The 24,046-nt window shown below is 29.7% G+C and overlaps 1 long non-coding RNA gene across 1 annotated transcript in view; it reads right to left on the bottom strand.

Annotated features, from left to right (window-relative positions):
* Positions 1-1,725: 1,725 nt before the first annotated feature.
* LOC143725627 (uncharacterized) overlaps positions 1,726-24,046 on the bottom strand; it is a 24,112-nt gene continuing 1,791 nt past the window's right edge. The window contains exon 2 of the long non-coding RNA XR_013198276.1: positions 1,726-1,759. This is a non-coding gene — a long non-coding RNA (uncharacterized LOC143725627). The remainder of the gene's footprint in view (positions 1,760-24,046) is intronic.

The raw sequence follows: 24,046 nt of genomic DNA on the forward strand, positions 1-24,046 counted from the left end.
CTAGCAACCACCAGAACACCCTAGCAACTGCATAGCAACCACCCAGAACACCCTAGCAACCACCCAAAATACCTTAAATCACCCTAGCAACACCATAGCAACCACCCAAAATACCCTAGAACACCCTAGCAACACCCTAGCAACCACGAGAACACCCTAGCAACTGCCTAGCAACCACCCAGAACACCCTAGCAACCACCCAAAATACCTTAAATCACCCTAGCAACACCATAGCAACCACCCAAAATACCCTAGAACACCCTAGCAACACCCTAGCAACCACCAGAACACCCTAGCAACTGCCTAGCAACCCCAGAACACCCTAGCAACTGCCTAGCAACCACCCAGAACACCATAGCAACCACCCAAAATACCTTACAACACCTTAGCAACACCATAGCAACCACCCAGAACACCATGGCAACCATCCAAAATACCTTAAAACACCCTAGCAACACCATAGCAACCACCCAAAATACCGTAGAACACCCAAGCAACACCATAGCAACCATCCAAAACACCCTAGCAACCACCTAAAATACCTTAGCAACCGCCAGGCAACCACCCAGAACACCTTAGCAACCCACTAGAAACACCCTAGCAACTTTAAATTACTTCAAACTATACTTCAAACTTTAAACTACTTTAAACTTTAAACCATTAAAACTTTAAACTTTAAACTTTAAACTTTAAACTACTTTAAACTTTAAACTAATTTCAACTTCAAACTACTTTGAAATTTAAACTAATTTAAACTTTAAACTAATTTAAACTTCTTCAAACTTATTGGTCCAAACTTTCACAAGCCAACTTAAAGTTTGTCTCGACGAACTTTTTCTAGTTATTAAGTTGGCTTGTGAGAGCCAACTTACTGATATTGTACTTAAACTTATTATTATTATTCTGTCAAAAATTTGCAACTCTATCTCCACCTAGAGCTTTAACTCCACATACTCCAAACTCGGCACAGACACTCAGACTGTTCTGACTCGGTATGCTATATCTTTTCTAACTGATCGGACTTACGGTTTTCCTAAAAATGACGATCAAAGTCGGAAAAAACTCCCATTGACTTAACATGGCGGAATGTTCAGATTTTCAAACTCCCCAACTGTCAAAAATTCAAATCTAAATACCTTGAAGCCCTAGACTGAATCAAACTGCCATTCTATATACTATATGAGCCATTGAGACTCATTTAAACTAATAAACTCATATATCTATGACACTTATCTATCTACACTTAAACTCTTAAACTCATAATAAATTAATAAACTCGAAACTTGAACTCTTAGACTAATTTAAACTTATAAACTCTAAACTCATAAACTCATACACTTATAAACTCATACACTTATAAACTCATGAATTCAAACTCTTATGAACTCAAACTCATAAATTAATAAACTCTGAACTCTTACTCATTTAAACTTATAAACTCTAAACTCATAAACTCGTACACTTATAAACTCATGAATTCATACACTTATGAACTCATGAATTCATAAACTTATAAACTCATACACTTATGAACTCATGAATTCATACACTTATGAACACAATCTTTCTATCTTTCTTTCTTTCTCTCTTTCTTTCTAAATAATCTTTCTATATTTCTTTCTTTCTAACTAATCTTTCTATCTTTCTTTCTTTCTTTCTTTCTAACTAATTTTACTTTCTATCTTTCTTTCTTTCTAACTAATCTTTCTTTCTTTCTAACTAATCTTTCTCTTTCTTTCTATCTCTCTTTCTAATCTTTCTTTCTAACTAATCTTTCTTTCTTTCTTTCTTTCTTTTCTAACTAATCTATTTCTTTCTAACTAATCTTTCTTTCTTTCTTTCTAACTAATCTTTCTATCTTTCTTTCTTTCTTTCTTTCTTTCTTTCTAATCTTTCTTTCAATCTTTCTTTTTTTCTTTCTTTCTAACTAATCTTACTTTCTAACTTTCTTTCATTCTAACTAATCTTTCTTTCTAACTAATCTTTCTTTCTTTCTAACTAATCTTTCTATCTCTCTTTCTTTCTTTCTCTCTTTCTTTCTAACTAATCTTTCTATCTATCTTTATTTCTTTCTAATCTTTCTTTCAATCTTTCTTTCTTTTTAGCAACCACCCAAAATACCTTAAAACACCCTAGCAACACCATAGCAACCACCCAAAATGCTCTAGAACACCCTAGCAACCACCCAGAACACCCTAGCAACCACCCAAAATACCTTAAATCACCCTAGCAACACCATAGCAACCACCCAAAATACCCTAGAACACCCTAGCAACCACCAAAACACCCTAGCAACTGCCTAGCAACCACCCAGAACACCCTAGCAACCACCCAAAATACCTTAAATCACCCTAGCAACACCATAGCAACCACCCAAAATACCCTAGAACACCCTAGCAACACCCTAGCAACCACCAGAACACCCTAGCAACTGCCTAGCAACCACCCAGAACACCCTAGCAACCACCCAAAATACCTTAAATCACCCTAGCAACACCATAGCAACCACCCAAAATACCCTAGAACACCCTAGCAACACCCTAGCAACCACCAGAACACCCTAGCAACTGCCTAGCAACCACCCAGAACACCCTAGCAACCACCCAAAATACCTTAAATCACCCTAGCAACACCATAGCAACCACCCAAAATACCCTAGAACACCCTAGCAACACCCTAGCAACCACCAGAACACCCTAGCAACTGCCTAGCAACCCCAGAACACCCTAGCAACTGCCTAGCAACCACCCAGAACACCATAGCAACCACCCAAAATACCTTACAACACCTTAGCAACACCATAGCAACCACCCAGAACACCATGGCAACCATCCAAAATACCTTAAAACACCCTAGCAACACCATAGCAACCACCCAAAATACCGTAGAACACCCAAGCAACACCATAGCAACCATCCAAAACACCCTAGCAACCACCTAAAATACCTTAGCAACCGCCAGGCAACCACCCAGAACACCTTAGCAACCCACTAGAAACACCCTAGCAACTTTAAATTACTTCAAACTATACTTCAAACTTTAAACATCTTTAAACTTTAAACCATTAAAACTTTAAAATTTAAACTTTAAACTTTAAACTACTTTAAACTTTAAACTAATTTCAACTTCAAACTACTTTAAAATTTAAACTAATTTAAACTTTAAACTAATTTAAACTTCTTCAAACTTATTGGTCCAAACTTTCACAAGCCAACTTAAAGTTTGTCTCGACGAACTTTTTCTAGTTATTAAGTTGGCTTGTGAAAGCCAACTTACTGAAATCCTATTTAAACTTATTATTATTCTTTTTCTTCTTCTTTTTCTTAACCAAAATTTTCTGACTGCTACTCCTCCTAGAGCTTTAACTCTACAAACTCCAAACTCGGGTCAGACCTTCAGACTGTTCTGACTTAGTGTGCTATATCTTTTCAGACTGATTTGACTTTCAGATTTCTTAAAAATTAATATTAAAAATCATAAAAATCCCATTGACTTTCATTGCAACAGTTCAAATTGAGCCAAGGCTACGGTGGCCCAGCAGTGTACAACACAAAAACTCAAATCTAAACTCCCTGAAGCCCAAGACTCAATTAAACTACCATTCTATATGTACTAATGAACTTATCTATCTATCTATCTATCTATCTATCTATCTATCTATCTATCTATCTATCTATCTATCTATCTATCTATCTATCCATCTATCCATCTATCTATCTCTTTCTATTTATCTATCTATCTATCTATCTATCTATCTATCTATCTATCTATCTATCTATCTATCTATCTATCTATCTATCTATCTATCCATCCATCTATCCATCTATCTATCTATCTATCAATCTATCTATCTATCTATCTATCTATCTATCTATCTATCTATCCATCTATCTATCTCTTTCTATCTATCTATCTATCTATCTATCTATCTATCTATCTATCTATCTATCTATCTATCTATCTATCTAATCTATCTTTCTTACTAACTAATCTATCTTTCTTTCTTTCTTTCTAACTAATCTTTCTTCTTTCTTTCTTTATTTCTTTATTTCTTTCTAACTAATCTTTCTTCTTTCTTTCTTTCTTTCTAACTAATCTTTCTTCTTTCTTTCTAACTAATCTTTCTTCTTTCTTTCTGTCTTTCTTTCTTTCTAACTAATATTTCTTTTTTCTTTTTTTCTTACTAACTAATCTATCTTTCTTTCTTTCTAACTAATCTTTCTTCTTTCTTTCTTTCTTTCTAACTAATCTTTCTTCTTTCTTTCTTTCTTTCTTTCTTTCTAACTAATATTTCTTCTTTCTTTCTTTCTAACTAATATTTCTTCTTTCTAACTAATCTTTCTTCTTTCTTTCTAACTAATCTTTCTTTCTTTCTAACTAATCTTTCTTTCTTTCTAACTAATCTTTCTTCTTTCTTTCTTTCTTTCTTTCTTTCTAACTAATCTTTCTTCTTTCTTTCTTTCTTTCTAACTAATCTTTCTTCTTTCTTTCTTTCTTTCTTTCTTTCTTTCTTTCTTTCTTTCTTTTTCTTTCTTTCTTTCTAACTAATCTTTCTTCTTTCTTTCTTTCTTTCTAACTAATCTTTCTTCTTTCTTTCTTTCTTTCTAACTAATCTTTCTTTCTTTCTTTCTTTCTAACTAATCTTTCTTTCTTTCTTTCTTTCTTTCTTTCTAACTAATCTTTCTTCTTTCTTTCTAACTAATCTTTCTTCTTTCTTTCTAACTAATCTTTCTTCTTTCTTTCTTTCTTTCTTTCTTTCTTTCTTTCTTTCTTTCTTTCTTTCTTTCTTTCTTTCTTTCTTTCTAACTAATCTTTCTTCTTTCTTTCTTTCTTTCTTTCTTTCTTACTAATCTTTCTTCTTTCTTTCTTTCTTTCTAACTAATCTTTCTTCTTTCTTTCTTTCTTTCTAACTAATCTTTCTTTTTTCTTTCTTTCTTTCTTTCTTTCTTTCTTTCTTTCTTTCTTTCTTTCTAAGTAATATTTCTTCTTTCTTTCTTTCTTTCTAACTAATATTTCTTCTTTCTAACTAATCTTTCTTCTTTCTTTCTAACTAATCTTTCTTTCTTTCTAACTAATCTTTCTTCTTTCTTTCTTTCTTTCTTTCTTTCTAACTAATCTTTCTTCTTTCTTTCTTTCTAACTAATCTTTCTTCTTTCTTTCTTTCTTTCTTTCTTTCTTTCTTTCTTTCTTTCTTTCTTTCTTTCTTTCTTTCTTTCTTTTTCTTTCTTTCTTTCTAACTAATCTTTCTTCTTTCTTTCTTTCTTTCTTTCTAACTAATCTTTCTTCTTTCTTTCTTTCTTTCTTTCTTTCTAACTAATCTTTCTTTCTTTCTTTCTAACTAATCTTTCTTTCTTTCTTTCTTTCTTTCTAACTAATCTTTCTTCTTTCTTTCTAACTAATCTTTCTTCTTTATTTCTAACTAATCTTTCTTCTTTCTTTCTTTCATTCTTTCTTTCTTTCTTTCTTTCTTTCTTTCTTTCTAACTAATCTTTCTTCTTTCTTTCTTTCTTTCTTTCTTTCTTTCTTTCTTTCTTTCTTTCTTTCTTTCTTTCTTTCTTTCTAACTAATCTTTCTTCTTTCTTTCTTTCTTTCTAACTAATCTTTCTTTTTTCTTTCTTTCTTTCTTTCTAACTAATCTTTCTTCTTTCTTTCTTTCTAACTAATCTTTCTTTTTTCTTTCTTTCTTTCTTTCTTTCTTTCTTTCTTTCTTTCTTTCTTTCTTTCTTTCTTTCTAACTAATCTTTCTTCTTTCTTTCTTTCTTTCTTTCTTTCTTTCTTTCTTTCTTTCTTTCTTTTTCTTTCTTTCTAACTAATCTTTCTTCTTTCTTTCTTTCTTTCTTTCTAACTAATCTTTCTTCTTTCTTTCTTTCTTTCTTTCTTTCTTTCTTTCTAACTATTCTTTCTTCTTTCTTTCTTTCTTTCTTTCTAACTAATCTTTCTTCTTTCTTTCTAACTAATCTTTCTTTCTTTCTTTCTAACTAATCTTTCTTCTTTCTTTCTTTCTAACTAATCTTTCTTCTTTCTTTCTTTCTTTCTTTCTTTCTTTCTAACTAATCTTTCTTCTTTCTTTCTTTCTTTCTAACTAATCTTTCTTCTTTCTTTCTTTCTTTCTAACTAATCTTTCTTCTTTCTTTCTTTCTTTCTTTCTTTCTTTCTTTCTTTCTTTCTTTCTTTCTTTCTTTCTTTCTTTTTCTTTCTTTCTTTTTCTTTCTTTCTAACTAATCTTTCTTCTTTCTTTCTTTCTTTCTTTCTATCTTTCTTTCTTTCTTTCTTTCTTTCTAACTAATCTTTCTTCTTTCTTTCTTTCTTTCTTTCTTTCTAACTAATCTTTCTTCTTTCTTTCTTTCTTTCTAACTAATCTTTCTTTCTTTCTTTCTAACTAATCTTTCTTCTTTCTTTCTTTCTAACTAATCTTTCTTCTTTCTTTCTTTCTTTCTTTCTTTCTTTCTAACTAATCTTTCTTCTTTCTTTCTAACTAATCTTTCTTCTTTCTTTCTAACTAATCTTTCTTCTTTCTTTCTTTCTTTCTTTCTAACTAATCTTTCTTCTTTCTTTCTTTCTTTCTAACTAATCTTTCTTCTTTCTTTCTTTCTAACTATTCTTTCTTCTTTCTTTCTTTCTTTCTTTCTTTTTTTCTAACTAATCTTTCTTTCTAACTAATTCTTTCTTTCTTTCTTTCTAACTAATCTTTCTTCTTTCTTTCTTTCTTTCTAACTAATCTTTCTTCTTTCTTTCTTTCTTTCTTTCTTTCTTTCTTTCTTTCTTTCTTTCTTTCTTTCTTTCTTTCTTTCTTCCTTTCTTTCTTTTTCTTTCTTTCTTTTTCTTTCTTTCTTTCTAACTAATCTTTCTTCTTTCTTTCTTTCTTTCTAACTAATCTTTCTTCTTTCTTTCTTTCTTTCTAACTAATCTTTCTTTCTTTCTTTCTAACTAATCTTTCTTCTTTCTTTCTTTCTAACTAATCTTTCTTCTTTCTTTCTTTCTTTCTTTCTTTCTTTCTTTCTAACTAATCTTTCTTCTTTCTTTCTAACTAATCTTTCTTCTTTCTTTCTAACTAATCTTTCTTCTTTCTTTCTTTCTTTCTTTCTTTCTTTCTTTCTTTCTTTCTTTCTTTCTTTCTTTCTAACTAATCTTTCTTCTTTCTTTCTTTCTTTCTTTCTTTCTCTCTTTTTCTTTCTTTCTAACTAATCTTTCTTCTTTCTTTCTTTCTTTCTTTTTCTTTCTTTCTTTCTAACTAATCTTTCTTCTTTCTTTCTTTCTTTCTAACTAATCTTTCTCCTTTCTTTCTTTCTTTCTTTCTAACTAATCTTTCTTTCTTTCTTTCTTTCTAACTAATCTTTCTTTCTTTCTTTCTTTCTTTCTTTCTTTCTAACTAATCTTTCTTCTTTCTTTCTAACTAATCTTTCTTCTTTCTTTCTAACTAATCTTTCTTCTTTCTTTCTTTCTTTCTTTCTTTCTTTCTTTCTTTCTTTCTAACTAATCTTTCTTCTTTCTTTCTTTCTTTCTTTCTTTCTTACTAATCTTTCTTCTTTCTTTCTTTCTTTCTAACTAATCTTTCTTCTTTCTTTCTTTCTTTCTAACTAATCTTTCTTTTTTCTTTCTTTCTTTCTTTCTTTCTTTCTTTCTTTCTTTCTAAGTAATATTTCTTCTTTCTTTCTAACTAATATTTCTTCTTTCTAACTAATCTTTCTTCTTTCTTTCTAACTAATCTTTCTTTCTTTCTAACTAATCTTTCTTCTTTCTTTCTTTCTTTCTTTCTTTCTAACTAATCTTTCTTCTTTCTTTCTTTCTAACTAATCTTTCTTCTTTCTTTCTTTCTTTCTTTCTTTCTTTCTTTCTTTCTTTCTTTCTTTCTTTCTTTCTTTTTCTTTCTTTCTTTCTAACTAATCTTTCTTCTTTCTTTCTTTCTTTCTTTCTAACTAATCTTTCTTCTTTCTTTCTTTCTTTCTTTCTAACTAATCTTTCTTTCTTTCTTTCTAACTAATCTTTCTTTCTTTCTTTCTTTCTTTCTAACTAATCTTTCTTCTTTCTTTCTAACTAATCTTTCTTCTTTATTTCTAACTAATCTTTCTTCTTTCTTTCTTTCATTCTTTCTTTCTTTCTTTCTTTCTTTCTTTCTAACTAATCTTTCTTCTTTCTTTCTTTCTTTCTTTCTTTCTTTCTTTCTTTCTTTCTTTCTTTCTAACTAATCTTTCTTCTTTCTTTCTTTCTTTCTAACTAATCTTTCTTTTTTCTTTCTTTCTTTCTTTCTAACTAATCTTTCTTCTTTCTTTCTTTCTAACTAATCTTTCTTTTTTCTTTCTTTCTTTCTTTCTTTCTTTCTTTCTTTCTTTCTTTCTTTCTTTCTAACTAATCTTTCTTCTTTCTTTCTTTCTTTCTTTCTTTCTTTCTTTCTTTCTTTCTTTCTTTCTTTTTCTTTCTTTCTAACTAATCTTTCTTCTTTCTTTCTTTCTTTCTTTCTAACTAATCTTTCTTCTTTCTTTCTTTCTTTCTTTCTTTCTAACTATTCTTTCTTCTTTCTTTCTTTCTTTCTTTCTAACTAATCTTTCTTCTTTCTTTCTAACTAATCTTTCTTTCTTTCTTTCTAACTAATCTTTCTTCTTTCTTTCTTTCTAACTAATCTTTCTTCTTTCTTTCTTTCTTTCTTTCTTTCTAACTAATCTTTCTTCTTTCTTTCTTTCTTTCTAACTAATCTTTCTTCTTTCTTTCTTTCTTTCTAACTAATCTTTCTTCTTTCTTTCTTTCTTTCTTTCTTTCTTTTTCTTTCTTTCTTTTTCTTTCTTTCTAACTAATCTTTCTTCTTTCTTTCTTTCTTTCTTTCTATCTTTCTTTCTTTCTTTCTTTCTTTCTTTCTAACTAATCTTTCTTCTTTCTTTCTTTCTTTCTTTCTTTCTAACTAATCTTTCTTCTTTCTTTCTTTCTTTCTAACTAATCTTTCTTTCTTTCTTTCTAACTAATCTTTCTTCTTTCTTTCTTTCTAACTAATCTTTCTTCTTTCTTTCTTTCTTTCTTTCTTTCTAACTAATCTTTCTTCTTTCTTTCTAACTAATCTTTCTTCTTTCTTTCTAACTAATCTTTCTTCTTTCTTTCTTTCTTTCTTTCTAACTAATCTTTCTTCTTTCTTTCTTTCTTTCTAACTAATCTTTCTTCTTTCTTTCTTTCTAACTATTCTTTCTTCTTTCTTTCTTTCTTTCTTTCTTTCTTTTTTTCTAACTAATCTTTCTTTCTAACTAATTCTTTCTTTCTTTCTTTCTAACTAATCTTTCTTCTTTCTTTCTTTCTTTCTAACTAATCTTTCTTCTTTCTTTCTTTCTTTCTTTCTTTCTTTCTTTCTTTCTTTCTTTCTTTCTTTCTTTCTTCCTTTCTTTCTTTTTCTTTCTTTCTTTTTCTTTCTTTCTTTCTAACTAATCTTTCTTCTTTCTTTCTTTCTTTCTAACTAATCTTTCTTCTTTCTTTCTTTCTTTCTAACTAATCTTTCTTTCTTTCTTTCTAACTAATCTTTCTTCTTTCTTTCTTTCTAACTAATCTTTCTTCTTTCTTTCTTTCTTTCTTTCTTTCTTTCTAACTAATCTTTCTTCTTTCTTTCTAACTAATCTTTCTTCTTTCTTTCTAACTAATCTTTCTTCTTTCTTTCTTTCTTTCTTTCTTTCTTTCTTTCTTTCTTTCTTTCTTTCTTTCTTTCTTTCTTTCTTTCTAACTAATCTTTCTTCTTTCTTTCTTTCTTTCTTTCTTTCTTTCTTTTTCTTTCTTTCTAACTAATCTTTCTTCTTTCTTTCTTTCTTTCTAACTAATCTTTCTTCTTTCTTTCTTTCTAGCTATTCTTTCTTCTTTCTTTCTTTCTTTCTTTCTTTCTTTCTTTCTTTCTTTCTAACTAATCTTTCTTTCTAACTAATTCTTTCTTTCTTTCTTTCTAACTAATCTTTCTTCTTTCTTTCTTTCTTTCTTTCTTTCTTTTTCTTTCTTTCTTTCTTTCTTTCTTTCTTTCTTTCTTTCTTTCTAACTAATATTTCTTCTTTCTTTCTTTCTTTCTTTCTTTCTTTCTTCCTTTCTTTCTTTCTTTCTTTCTTTCTTTCTTTCTTTCTAACTAATATTTCTTCTTTCTTTCTTTCTTTCTTTCTTTCTTTCTTTCTAACTAATATTTCTTCTTTCTTTCTTTCTAACTAATATTTCTTCTTTCTTTCTTTCTAACTAATCTTTCTTTCTTTCTTTCTAACTAATCTTTCTTCTTTCTTTCTTTCTTTCTTTCTTTCTTTCTAACTAATCTTTCTTCTTTCTTTCTTTCTTTCTTTCTTTCTAACTAATCTTTCTAACTAATTATTTCTTTCTTTCTTTCTAACTAATCTTTATTCTTTCTTTATTTCTTTCTTTCTTTCTTTCTAACTAATCTTTCTTTCTAACTAATTCTTTCTTTCTTTCTTTCTAACTAATCTTTCTTCTTTCTTTCTTTCTTTCTTTCTTTCTAACTAATATTTCTTCTTTCTTTCTTTCTTTCTTTCTTTCTTTCTTTCTTTCTAACTAATATTTCTTTCTTTCTTTCTTTCTTTCTAACTGATATTTCTTCTTTCTTTCTTTCTAACTAATCTTTCTTTCTTTCTTTCTTTCTTTCTAACTAATCTTTCTTCTTTCTTTCTAACTAATCTTTCTTTCTTTCTTTCTTTCTTTCTTTTTTACTTTTTCTTTCTTTCTTTCTAACTAATCTTTCTTCTTTCTTTCTTTCTTTCTTTCTTTCTAACTAATCTTTCTTCTTTCTTTCTTTCTAACTAATCTTTCTTCTTTCTTTCTTTCTTTCTTTCTTTCTTTCTTTCTAACTAATCTTTCTTCTTTCTTTCTTTCTTTCTTTCTTTCTAACTAATCTTTCTTTCTAACTAATTCTTTCTTTCTTTCTTTCTAACTAATCTTTCTTCTTTCTTTCTTTCTTTCTAACTAATATTTCTTCTTTCTTTCTTTCTTTCTTTCTAACTAATCTTTCTTTCTAACTAATTCTTTCTTTCTTTCTTTCTAACTAATCTTTCTTCTTTCTTTCTTTCTTTCTTTCTAACTAATATTTCTTCTTTCTTTCTTTCTTTCTTTCTAACTAATCTTTCTTCTTTCTTTCTTTCTTTCTTTCTTTCTTTCTAACTAATATTTCTTCTTTCTTTCTTTCTTTCTAACTAATATTTCTTCTTTCTTTATTTCTTTCTTTCTTTCTAACTAATCTTTCTTCTTTCTTTCTTTCTTTCTTTCTTTCTTTCTAACTAATCTTTCTTTCTTTCTTTCTTTCTAACTAATCTTTCTTTCTAACTAATTCTTTCTTTCTTTCTTTCTAACTAATCTTTCTTCTTTCTTTCTTTCTTTCTAACTAATCTTTCTTCTTTCTTTCTTTCTAACTAATCTTTCTTTCTAACTAATTCTTTCTTTCTTTCTTTCTTTCTAACTAATCTTTCTTCTTTCTTTCTTTCTTTCTTTCTTTCTAACTAATCTTTCTTTCTTATTTAATTCTTTCTTTCTTTCTTTCTAACTAATCTTTCTTCTTTCTTTCTTTCTAGCTAATCTTTCTTCTTTCTTTCTAACTAATCGTTCTTCTTTCTTTCTTTCTTTCTAACTCATCTTTCTTTCTTTCTTTCTTTTTCTTTCTTTCTTTCTAACTAATCTTTCTTCTTTCTTTCTTTCTTTCTTTCTAACTAATCTTTCTTCTTTCTTTCTTTCTTTCTTCTTTCTAACTAATCTTTCTTCTTTCTTTCTAACTAATCTTTCTTTCTTTCTAACTAATCTTTCTTTCTTTCTAACTAATCTTTCTTCTTTCTTTCTTTCTTTCTTTCTTTCTTTCTTTCTTTCTTTCTTTCTTTCTTTCTTTCTTTCTAACTAATCTTTCTTCTTTCTTTCTTTCTTTCTAACTAATCTTTCTTCTTTCTTTCTTTCTTTCTTTCTTTCTTTCTTTCTTTCTTTCTTTCTTTCTTTTTCTTTCTTTCTTTCTAACTAATCTTTCTTCTTTCTTTCTTTCTTTCTAACTAATCTTTCTTCTTTCTTTCTTTCTTTCTAACTAATCTTTCTTTCTTTCTTTCTTTCTTTCTAACTAATCTTTCTTTCTTTCTTTCTTTCTTTCTTTCTTTCTAACTAATCTTTCTTCTTTCTTTCTAACTAATCTTTCTTCTTTCTTTCTAACTAATCTTTCTTCTTTCTTTCTTTCTTTCTTTCTTTCTTTCTTTCTTTCTTTCTTTCTTTCTTTCTTTCTTTCTTTCTAACTAATCTTTCTTCTTTCTTTCTTTCTTTCTTTCTTTCTTACTAATCTTTCTTCTTTCTTTCTTTCTTTCTAACTAATCTTTCTTCTTTCTTTCTTTCTTTCTAACTAATCTTTCTTTTTTCTTTCTTTCTTTCTTTCTTTCTTTCTTTCTTTCTTTCTTTCTTTCTTTCTTTCTAAGTAATATTTCTTCTTTCTTTCTTTCTTTCTAACTAATATTTCTTCTTTCTAACTAATCTTTCTTCTTTCTTTCTAACTAATCTTTCTTTCTTTCTAACTAATCTTTCTTCTTTCTTTCTTTCTTTCTTTCTAACTAATCTTTCTTCTTTCTTTCTTTCTAACTAATCTTTCTTCTTTCTTTCTTTCTTTCTTTCTTTCTTTCTTTCTTTCTTTCTTTCTTTCTTTTTCTTTCTTTCTTTCTAACTAATCTTTCTTCTTTCTTTCTTTCTTTCTTTCTAACTAATCTTTCTTCTTTCTTTCTTTCTTTCTTTCTAACTAATCTTTCTTTCTTTCTTTCTAACTAATCTTTCTTTCTTTCTTTCTTTCTTTCTAACTAATCTTTCTTCTTTCTTTCTAACTAATCTTTCTTCTTTATTTCTAACTAATCTTTCTTCTTTCTTTCTTTCTTTCATTCTTTCTTTCTTTCTTTCTTTCTTTCTTTCTTTCTAACTAATCTTTCTTCTTTCTTTCTTTCTTTCTTTCTTTCTTTCTTTCTTTCTTTCTTTCTTTCTTACTAATCTTTCTTCTTTCTTTCTTTCTTTCTTTCTTTCTAACTAATCTTTCTTCTTTCTTTCTTTCTTTCTAACTAATCTTTCTTTTTTCTTTCTTTCTTTCTTTCTAACTAATCTTTCTTCTTTCTTTCTTTCTAACTAATCTTTCTTTTTTCTTTCTTTCTTTCTTTCTTTCTTTCTTTCTTTCTTTCTTTCTTTCTTTCTTTCTAACTAATCTTTCTTCTTTCTTTCTTTCTTTCTTTCTTTCTTTCTTTCTTTCTTTCTTTTTCTTTCTTTCTTTCTAACTAATCTTTCTTCTTTCTTTCTTTCTTTCTTTCTAACTAATCTTTCTTCTTTCTTTCTTTCTTTCTTTCTTTCTTTCTAACTATTCTTTCTTATTTCTTTCTTTCTTTCTTTCTAACTAATCTTTCTTCTTTCTTTCTAACTAATCTTTCTTTCTTTCTTTCTAACTAATCTTTCTTCTTTCTTTCTTTCTTTCTTTCTTTCTAACTAATCTTTCTTCTTTCTTTCTTTCTTTCTAACTAATCTTTCTTCTTTCTTTCTTTCTTTCTAACTAATCTTTCTTCTTTCTTTCTTTCTTTCTTTCTTTCTTTCTTTCTTTCTTTCTTTCTTTATTTCTTTTTCTTTCTTTCTTTTTCTTTCTTTCTAACTAATCTTTCTTCTTTCTTTCTTTCTTTCTTTCTTTCTTTCTTTCTTTCTTTCTTTCTTTCTTTCTTTCTTTCTTTCTAACTAATCTTTCTTCTTTCTTTCTTTCTAACTAATCTTTCTTCTTTCTTTCTTTCTTTCTTTCTAACTAATCTTTCTTCTTTCTTTCTAACTAATCTTTCTTCTTTCTTTCTAACTAATCTTTCTTCTTTCTTTCTTTCTTTCTTTCTAACTAATCTTTCTTCTTTCTTTCTTTCTTTCTAACTAATCTTTCTTCTTTCTTTCTTTCTAACTATTCTTTCTTCTTTCTTTCTTTCTTTCTTTCTTTTTTTCTAACTAATCTTTCTTTCTAACTAATTCTTTCTTTCTTTCTTTCTAACTAATCTTTCTTCTTTCTTTCTTTCTTTCTAACTAATCTTTCTTCTTTCTTTCTTTCTTTCTTTCTTTCTTTCTTTCTTTCTTTCTTTCTTTCTTTCTTCCTTTCTTTCTTTTTCTTTCTTTCTTTTTCTTTCTTTCTTTCTAACTAATCTTTCTTCTTTCTTTCTTTCTTTCTAACTAATCTTTCTTCTTTCTTTCTTTCTTTCTAACTAATCTTTCTTTCTTTCTTTCTAACTAATCTTTCTTCTTTCTTTCTTTCTAACTAATCTTTCTTCTTTCTTTCTTTCTTTCTTTCTTTCTTTCTTTCTTTCTTTCTTTCTTTCTAACTAATCTTTCTTCTTTCTTTCTAAGTAATCTTTCTTCTTTCTTTCTAACTAATCTTTCTTCTTTCTTTCTTTCTTTCTTTCTTTCTTTCTTTCTTTCTTTCTAACTAATCTTTCTTCTTTCTTTCTTTCTTTCTTTCTTTCTTTCTTTCTTTTTCTTTCTTTCTAACTAATCTTTCTTCTTTCTTTCTTTCTTTCTAACTAATCTTTCTTCTTTCTTTCTTTCTAACTATTCTTTCTTCTTTCTTTCTTTCTTTCTTTCTTTCTTTCTTTCTTTCTTTCTTTCTTTCTTTCTTTCTTTCTTTCTAACTAATCTTTCTTTCTAACTAATTCTTTCTTTCTTTCTTTCTAACTAATCTTTCTTCTTTCTTTCTTTCTTTCTTTCTTTTTCTTTCTTTCTTTCTTTCTTTCTTTCTTTCTTTCTTTCTTTCTAACTAATATTTCTTCTTTCTTTCTTTCTAACTAATATTTCTTCTTTCTTTCTTTCTAACTAATCTTTCTTTCTTTCTTTCTAACTAATCTTTCTTCTTTCTTTCTTTCTTTCTTTCTTTCTTTCTTTCTAACTAATCTTTCTTCTTTCTTTTTTTCTTTCTTTCTTTCTTTCTTTCTTTCTAACTAATCTTTCTAACTAATTATTTCTTTCTTTCTTTCTAACTAATCTTTCTTCTTTCTTTATTTCTTTCTTTCTTTCTTTCTAACTAATCTTTCTTTCTAACTAATTCTTTCTTTCTTTCTTTCTAACTAATCTTTCTTCTTTCTTTCTTTCTTTCTTTCTTTCTAACTAATATTTCTTCTTTCTTTCTTTCTTTCTTTCTTTCTTTCTTTCTTTCTTTCTTTCTTTCTAACTAATATTTCTTTCTTTCTTTCTTTCTTTCTAACTGATATTTCTTCTTTCTTTCTTTCTAACTAATCTTTCTTTCTTTCTTTCTTTCTAACTAATCTTTCTTCTTTCTTTCTAACTAATCTTTCTTTCTTTCTTTCTTTCTTTCTTTTTTACTTTTTCTTTCTTTCTTTCTAACTAATCTTTCTTCTTTCTTTCTTTCTTTCTTTCTAACTAATCTTTCTTCTTTCTTTCTTTCTAACTAATCTTTCTTCTTTCTTTCTTTCTTTCTTTCTTTCTTTCTTTCTTTCTTTCTTTCTTTCTAACTAATCTTTCTTCTTTCTTTCTTTCTTTCTTTCTTTCTAACTAATCTTTCTTTCTAACTAATTCTTTCTTTCTTTCTTTCTAACTAATCTTTCTTTCTTTCTTTCTTTCTAACTAATATTTCTTCTTTCTTTTTTTCTTTCTTTCTAACTAATCTTTCTTTCTAACTAATTCTTTCTTTCTTTCTTTCTAACTAATCTTTCTTCTTTCTTTCTTTCTTTCTAACTAATATTTCTTCTTTCTTTCTTTCTTTCTTTCTAACTAATCTTTCTTCTTTCTTTCTTTCTTTCTTTCTTTCTTTCTAACTAATATTTCTTCTTTCTTTCTTTCTTTCTAACTAATATTTCTTCTTTCTTTATTTCTTTCTTTCTTTCTAACTAATCTTTCTTCTTTCTTTCTTTCTTTCTTTCTTTCTTTCTTTCTTTCTTTCTTTCTTTCTTTCTTTCTTTCTTTCTAACTAATCTTTCTTTCTTTCTTTCTTTCTAACTAATCTTTCTTTCTAACTAATTCTTTCTTTCTTTCTTTCTAACTAATCTTTCTTCTTTCTTTCTTTCTTTCTTTCTAACTAATCTTTCTTCTTTCTTTCTTTCTAACTAATCTTTCTTTCTAACTAATTCTTTCTTTCTTTCTTTCTTTCTAACTAATCTTTCTTCTTTCTTTCTTTCTTTCTTTCTTTCTTTCTTTCTTTCTTTCTAACTAATCTTTCTTTCTTATTTAATTCTTTCTTTCTTTCTAACTAATCTTTCTTCTTTCTTTCTTTCTAGCTAATCTTTCTTCTTTCTTTCTAACTAATCTTTCTTCTTTCTTTCTTTCTTTCTAACTAATCTTTCTTCTTTCTTTCTTTCTTTCTAACTCATCTTTCTTTCTTTCTTTCTTTTTCTTTCTTTCTTTCTTTCTAACTAATCTTTCTTCTTTCTTTCTTTCTTTCTTTCTTTCTAACTAATCTTTCTTCTTTCTTTCTTTCTTTCTAACTAATCTTTTTTTCTAACTAATTCTTTCTTTCTTTCTAACTAATCTTTCTTCTTTCTTCTTTCTTTCTTTCTTTCTTTCTAACTAATCTTTCTTTCTTTCTTTCTAACTAATCTTTCTTATTTCTTTCTTTCTTTCTAGCTAATCTTTCTTCTTTCTTTCTAACTAATCTTTCTTCTTTCTTTCTTCTTTCTTTCTTTCTAACTAATCTTTCTTCTTTCTTTCTTTCTTTCTTTCTTTCTTTCTTTCTAACTAATCTTTCTTTCTTTCTTTCTTTCTAACTAATCTTTCTTCTTTCTTTCTTTCTTTCTAGCTAATCTTTCTTCTTTCTTTCTAACTAATCTTTCTTCTTTCTTTCTTTCTTTCTTTCTAACTAATCTTTCTTATTTCTTTCTTTCTTTCTTTCTTTCTTTCTTTCTAACTAATCTTTCTTCTTTCTTTCTTTCTTTCTTTCTAACTAATCTTTCTTCTTTCTTTCTTTCTTTCTTTCTATCTTTCTTTCTTTCTTTCTTTTTCTTTCTTTCTTTCTAACTAATCTTTCTTCTTTCTTTCTTTCTTTCTAACTAATCTTTCTTCTTTCTTTCTTTCTTTCTAACTAATCTTTCTTCTTTCTTTCTTTCTTTCTTTCTTTCTTTCTTTCTTTCTAACTAATCTTTCTTCTTTCTTTCTTTCTAACTAATCTTTCTTTCTAACTAATTCTTTCTTTCTTTCTTTCTAACTAATCTTTCTTCTTTCTTTCTTTCTTTCTAGCTAATCTTTCTTCTTTCTTTCTAACTAATCTTTCTTCTTTCTTTCTTTCTTTCTTTCTTTCTTTCTTTCTTTCTTTCTTTCTTTCTAACTAATATTTCTTTCTTTCTTTCTTTCTTTCTAACTGATATTTCTTCTTTCTTTCTTTCTAACTAATCTTTCTTTCTTTCTTTCTTTCTTTCTTTCTAACTAATCTTTCTTCTTTCTTTCTAACTAATCTTTCTTCTTTCTTTCTTTCTTTCTTTCTTTCTTTCTTTCTTTTTTACTTTTTCTTTCTTTCTTTCTAACTAATCTTTCTTCTTTCTTTCTTTCTTTCTTTCTAACTAATCTTTCTTCTTTCTTTCTTTCTTTCTTTCTAACTAATCTTTCTTCTTTCTTTCTTTCTTTCTTTCTTTCTTTCTTTCTTTCTTTCTTTCTAACTAATCTTTCTTTACACTTATAAACTCATACACTTATGAACTCATGAATTCATACACTTATGAACACAAACTCATGAATGAATAAACTCTGAACTCTTACTCATTTAAACTTATAAACTCTTAAACTCGTACACTTATAAACTCATGAATTCATAAATTTATGAACTCATGAAATCATAAACTCATAAACTCATCCACTTATAAACTCATGAATTCATAAACTTATGAACTCAAACTCATAAATTAATAAACTCTGAACTCTTACTCATTTAAACTTATAAACTCTAAACTCATAAACTCATAAACTTATAAAATCATGAATTCATACACTTTTGAATTTTCATAAATTCATACACTTATGAAATTTTAAATTCACAAATAGTTCACCATAGCAACCACCCAGAACACCCTAGCAACTGCCTAGCAACCACCCAAAATACCTTACAACACCCTAGCAACACCATAGCAACCACCCAAAACACCATAGTAACTGCCTAGCAACCACCCAAAATACCTTAAATCACCCTAGCAACACCATAGCAACCACCCAAAATACCCTAGAACACCCTAGCAACGCCCTAGCAACCACCAGAACACCCTAGAAACCAACCAAAATACCTTAAATCACCCTAGCAACTGCCTAGCAACCACCCAGAACACCCTAGCAACCACCCAAAATACCTTAAATCACCCTAGCAACACCATAGCAACCACCCAAAGTACCCTAGAACACCCTAGCAACGCCCTAGCAACCACCAGAACACCCTAGCAACCACCCAAAATACCTTAAATCACCCTAGCAACACCATAGCAACCACCTAAAATACCCTGGAACACCCTGGCAACGCCCTAGCAACCACCAGAACACCCTAGCAACCAACCAAAATACCTTAAATCACCCTAGCAACTGCCTAGCATCCACCCAGAACACCCTAGCAACCACCCAAAATACCTTAAATCACCCTAGCAACACCATAGCAACCACCCAAAAAAGCCTAGAACACCCTAGCAACACCATAGCAACCACCCAATACACCATAGCAACTGCCTAGCTACCACCCAGAACACCCTGGCAACCACCCAAAATACCTTAAATCACCCTAGCAACACCATAGCAACCACCCAAAATACCCAAGAACACCCTAGCAACCACCAGAACACCCTAGCAACCACCCAAAATACCCTAGAACACCCTAGCAACTGCCTAGCTACCACCCAGAACACCCTGGCAACCACCCAAAATACCTTAAATCACCCTAGCAACACCATAGCAACCACCCAAAATACCCTAGAACACCCTAGCAACTGCCTAGCAACCACCCAGAACACCCTAGCAACTAATATAAACTATAAACCCTGGCAACCACCCAAAATACCTTAAATCACCCTAGCAACACCATAGCAACCACACAAAATACCCTAGAACACCCTAGCAACTGCCTAGCAACCACCCAGAACACCCTGGCAACCACTAATATAAACTTCAAACTGCTTTAAAATTCAAACTAAATTTCAACTTTAAACTAATTTAAACTATAAACTAATTTAAACTTCAACCTATTTCAAACTACTTTAAACTTTAAACTAATTTAAACTTCTAAATACTTTTAACTTTAAACTAATTTAAACTTATTTAAACTTTAAACTAATTAAAACTATAAACTAATTTAAACTTCAAATTACTTTAAACTTCAAACTAATTTACACTTTAAACTAATTTACATATTAAACTAATGTAAACTTCAAACTACTTTAAACTTCTTTAAACTTTCTGGTCCAAACTTTCACAAGCCAACTTAAAGTTTGTCTCGACGAACTTTTTCTAGTTATTATTATTCTTACTAAAATTTACAACTCTATCTCCTCCTAGAGCTTTAACTCCACATACTCCAAACTCGGCTCAGACACTCAAACTGTTCTGACTCGGTATGCTATATCTTTTCTAACTGATCGGACTTACGGTTTTCCTAAAAATGACGATCAAAGTCGGAAAAAACTCCCATTGACTTAACATTGCGGAATGTTCAGATTTTCAAACTGGCCAACTGCCAAAAATTCAAATCTAAACTCCTTGAAGCCCTAGACTGAATCAAACTGCCATTCTATATACTATATGAGCCATTGAGACTAATTTAAACTAATAAACTCATCTATCATGACACTTTTCTATCTACACTTAAACTCTTAAACTCATAATAAATTAATAAACTCTAAACTTGAACTCTTAGACTCATTTAAACTTATAAACTCTAAACTCATAAACTCATACACTTATAAACTCATACACTTATAAACTCATGAACTCTTACTCATTTAAACTTATAAACTCTAAGCTCATAAACTCGTACACTTATAAACTCATGAATTCATACACTTATGAACTCATGAATTCATAATCTTATGAACTCATACACTTATGAACTCATGAATTCATACACTTATGAACTCAAACTCATGAATGAATAAACTCTGAACTCTCACTCATTTAAACTTATAAACTCATAAACTCGTACACTTATAAACTCATGAAATCATAAACTCATAAACTCGTACACTTATAAACTCATGAATTCATACTTATGAACTCATGAATTCATAAACTTATGAACTCTTAAACTCATAAATGAATAAACTCTGAACTCTTACTCATTTAAACTTATAAACTCTAAACTCAAACTCGTACACTTATGAAATCATGAATTCATATACTTATAAACTCATGAACTTATAAACTCATGAATTCACACATGAATTTTCATAAATTCAAACAATTATGAACTTTTAAATTCATAAATAGTTCACCATAGCAACCACCCAGAACACCCTAGCAACTGCCTAGCAACCACCCAGAACACCCTAGCAACCACCCAAAATACCTTAAAACACCCTAGCAACCACCCTAAATAGCCTAGAATACGCTAGCAACACCATAGCAACCACCCAGAACACCCTAGCAACTGCCTAGCAACCACCCAAAATACCTTAAAACACCCTAGCAACACCATAGCAACCACCCAAAATACCCTAGAACACCCTAGCAACACCATAGCAACCACCCAGAACACCCTAGCAACCACTCAAAATCCCTTAAAACACCCTAGCAACACCATAGCAACCACCCATAACACCCTAACAACCACCCAAAATACATTAAAACACCCTAGCAACACCATAGCAACCACCCAAAATACCCTAGAACACCCTAGCAACCCCATAGCAACCACCCAGAACACCCTAGCAACCACCAAAAATGCCTTAAAACACCCTAGCAACACCATAGCAACCACCCAAAATACCCTAGAACACCCTAGCAACACCATAGCAACCACCCATAACACCCTAACAACCAACCAAAATACCTTAAAACACCTTAGCAACACCATAGCAACCACCCAAAATACCCTAGAACACCCTAGCAACCACGCAGAACAACCTAGCAACCACACAAAACCCCCTAAAACCCCCTAGCAACCACCCATGACACCCTAACAACCAACAAAAATACATTAAAACACCCTAGCAACACCATAGCAACCACCAATAACACCCTAACAACCACCCAAAATACCTTAAAACACCCTAGCAACACCATAGCAACCACCCAAAATACCCTAGAACACCCTAGGAACACCATAGCAACCACCCAGAACACCCTAGCAACCACCGAAAATACATTAAAACACCCTAGCAACACCATAGCAACCACCCAAAATACCCTAGAACACCCTAGCAACCCCATAGCAACCACCCAGAACACCCTAGCAACCACCAAAAATACCTTAAAACACCCTAGCAACACCATAGCAACCACCCAAAATACCCTAGAACACCCTAGCAACACCATTGCAACCACCCATAACACCCTAACAACCACCTAAAATAGCCTTAAGCACACTAGCAACACCATAGCAACCCCCAGAACACCCTAGCAACCTCCCAGAACGCCCTAGCAACCACCCAAAATACCTTAAAACACCCTAGCAACACCCTAGTAACCAAGCAAAATACTCTAGAACACCATAGCAACACCATAGCAACCACCCAGAAGACCCTAGCAACCGCCTAGTAACCACCCAGAACACCCTAGCAACCACCCAAAATACCTTACAACACCCTAGCAACTGCCTAGCAACCACCTAGAACACCCTAGCAACCACCCAAAATGCCTTAGCAACCACCTAGCAACCACCAGAACACCTTGGCAGCCCACTAGAAACACCCTAGCAACCTTAAATTACTTTAAACTATACTTTAAACTACTTTAAACTTTAAACTATTTAAAACTTTAAACTACGTTAAACTACTTTAAACTAATTTTAAAGTACTAATAAACTATACTTTAAACTACTTTAAACTTTAAACTATTTAAAACTTTAAACTACGTTAAACTACTTTAAACTAATTTAAACTTTAAACTAATTTAAACTTTAAACTAATTTAAACTTCAAACTACTTTAAAATTCAAACTAATTTAAACTTTAAACTACTTTAAACTTCAAACTACTTTAAACTTCAAACTACTTTGAACTTCTTCAAACTTTCTGGTCCAAACTTTCACAAGCCAACTTAAAGTTTGTCTCGACGAACTTTTTCTAGTTATTATTATTATTCTTCTTACTAAAAATTTACAACTCTAACTCCTCCTAGAGCTTTAACTCTACATACTCCAAACTCGGCTCAGACACTCAAACTGTTCTGACTCGGTGTGCTATATCTTTTCTAACTGATCGGACTTACGGTTTTCCTAAAAATGACGATCAAACTCGGAAAAAATCCCATTGACTTAACATGGCGGAATGTTCAGATTTTCAAACTCCCCAAATGTCAAAAATTCAAATCTAAACTCCTTGAAGCCCTAGACTGAATCAAACTGCCATTCTATGTACTATATGAGCCATTGAGACTCATTTAAACTAATAAACTAATCTATCTATGACACTCATCTATCTATCTATCTATCTATCTATCTATCTATCTATCTATCTATCTATCTATCTATCTATCTATCTATCTATCTATCTATCATCTGACTATTTTATCTATCTATCTATCTATCTATCTATCTATCCATCTATCTATCATCTGACTATAACTAATCTATCTATGACACTTTTCTATCTACACTTAAACTATTAAACTCATAATAAATTAATAAACTCTAAACTTGAACTCTTAGACTCATTTAAACTTATAAACTCTAAACTCATAAACTCGTACACTTATATACTCATACACTTATAAACTCATGAACTCTTACTCATTTAAACTTATAAACTCTAAACTCATAAACTCGTACACTTATAAACTCATGAATTCATACACTTATGAACTCATGAATTCATAAACGTATAAACTCATACACTTATGAACTCATGAATTCATACACTTATGAACACAAACTCATGAATGAATAAACTCTGAACTCTTACTCATTTAAACTTATAAACTCTTAACTTATAAACTCTAAACTCATAAACTCGTACACTTATAAACTCATGAATTCATAAACTTATGAACTCATGAAATCATAAACTCAAACTCGTACACTTATAAACTCATGAATTCATACACTTATGAACTCAAACTCATAAATTAATAAACTCTGAACTCTTACTCATTTAAACTTAAAAACTGTAAACTCATAAACTCGTACACATAAACTCATACACTTATAAACTCATGAAATCATACACTTGAATTTTCATAAATTCATACACTTATGAACTTTTAAATTCATAAATAGTTCACCATAGCAACCACCCATAACACCCTAGCAACCACCCAAAATACCTTAAAACACCCTAGCAATACCATAGCAACCACCCAAAATACCCTAGAACACCCTAGCAACTGCCTAGCAACCCCCAGAACACCCTAGCAACTGCCTAGCAACCACCCAGAACACCCTAGCAACCACCCAAAATACCTTAAATCACCCTAGCAACACCATAGCAACCACCCAAAATACCCTAGCAACACCATAGCAACCACCCAAAATACCCTAAAACACCCTAGCAACCACCAGAACACCCTAGCAACTGCCTAGCAACCACCCAGAACACCCTAGCAGTTGCTAGGGTGTTCTGGGGGTTGCTATGCAGTTGCTAGGGTGCTCTAGCGCATTTTGGGTGGTTGCTATGGTGTTGCTAGGGTGTTTTAAGGTATTTTGGGTGGTTGCTAGGGTGTTCTGGGTGGTTGCTAGGCAGTTGCTAGGGTGTTCTAGGGTGTTCTGGGTGGTTGCTAGGCAGTTGCTTGGGTGTTCTGGGGGTTGCTAGGCAGTTGCTAGGGTGTTCTAGGGTATTTTGGGTGGTTGCTATGGTGTTGCTAGGGTGTTTTAAGGTATTTTGGGTGGTTGTTAGGGTGTTCTGGGTGGTTGCTAGGCAGTTGCTAGGGTGTTCTAGGGTATTTTGGGTGGTTGCTATGGTGTTGCTAGGGTGATTTAAGGTATTTTGGGTGGTAGCAACCACCCAGAACAC

Source organism: Siphateles boraxobius, unplaced genomic scaffold (genome assembly GCF_051911475.1).
Source record: "Siphateles boraxobius isolate OS27281-9 unplaced genomic scaffold, OSU_SipBor_1 12, whole genome shotgun sequence".
NCBI classification, from domain to species: Eukaryota; Metazoa; Chordata; class Actinopteri; order Cypriniformes; family Leuciscidae; genus Siphateles; species Siphateles boraxobius.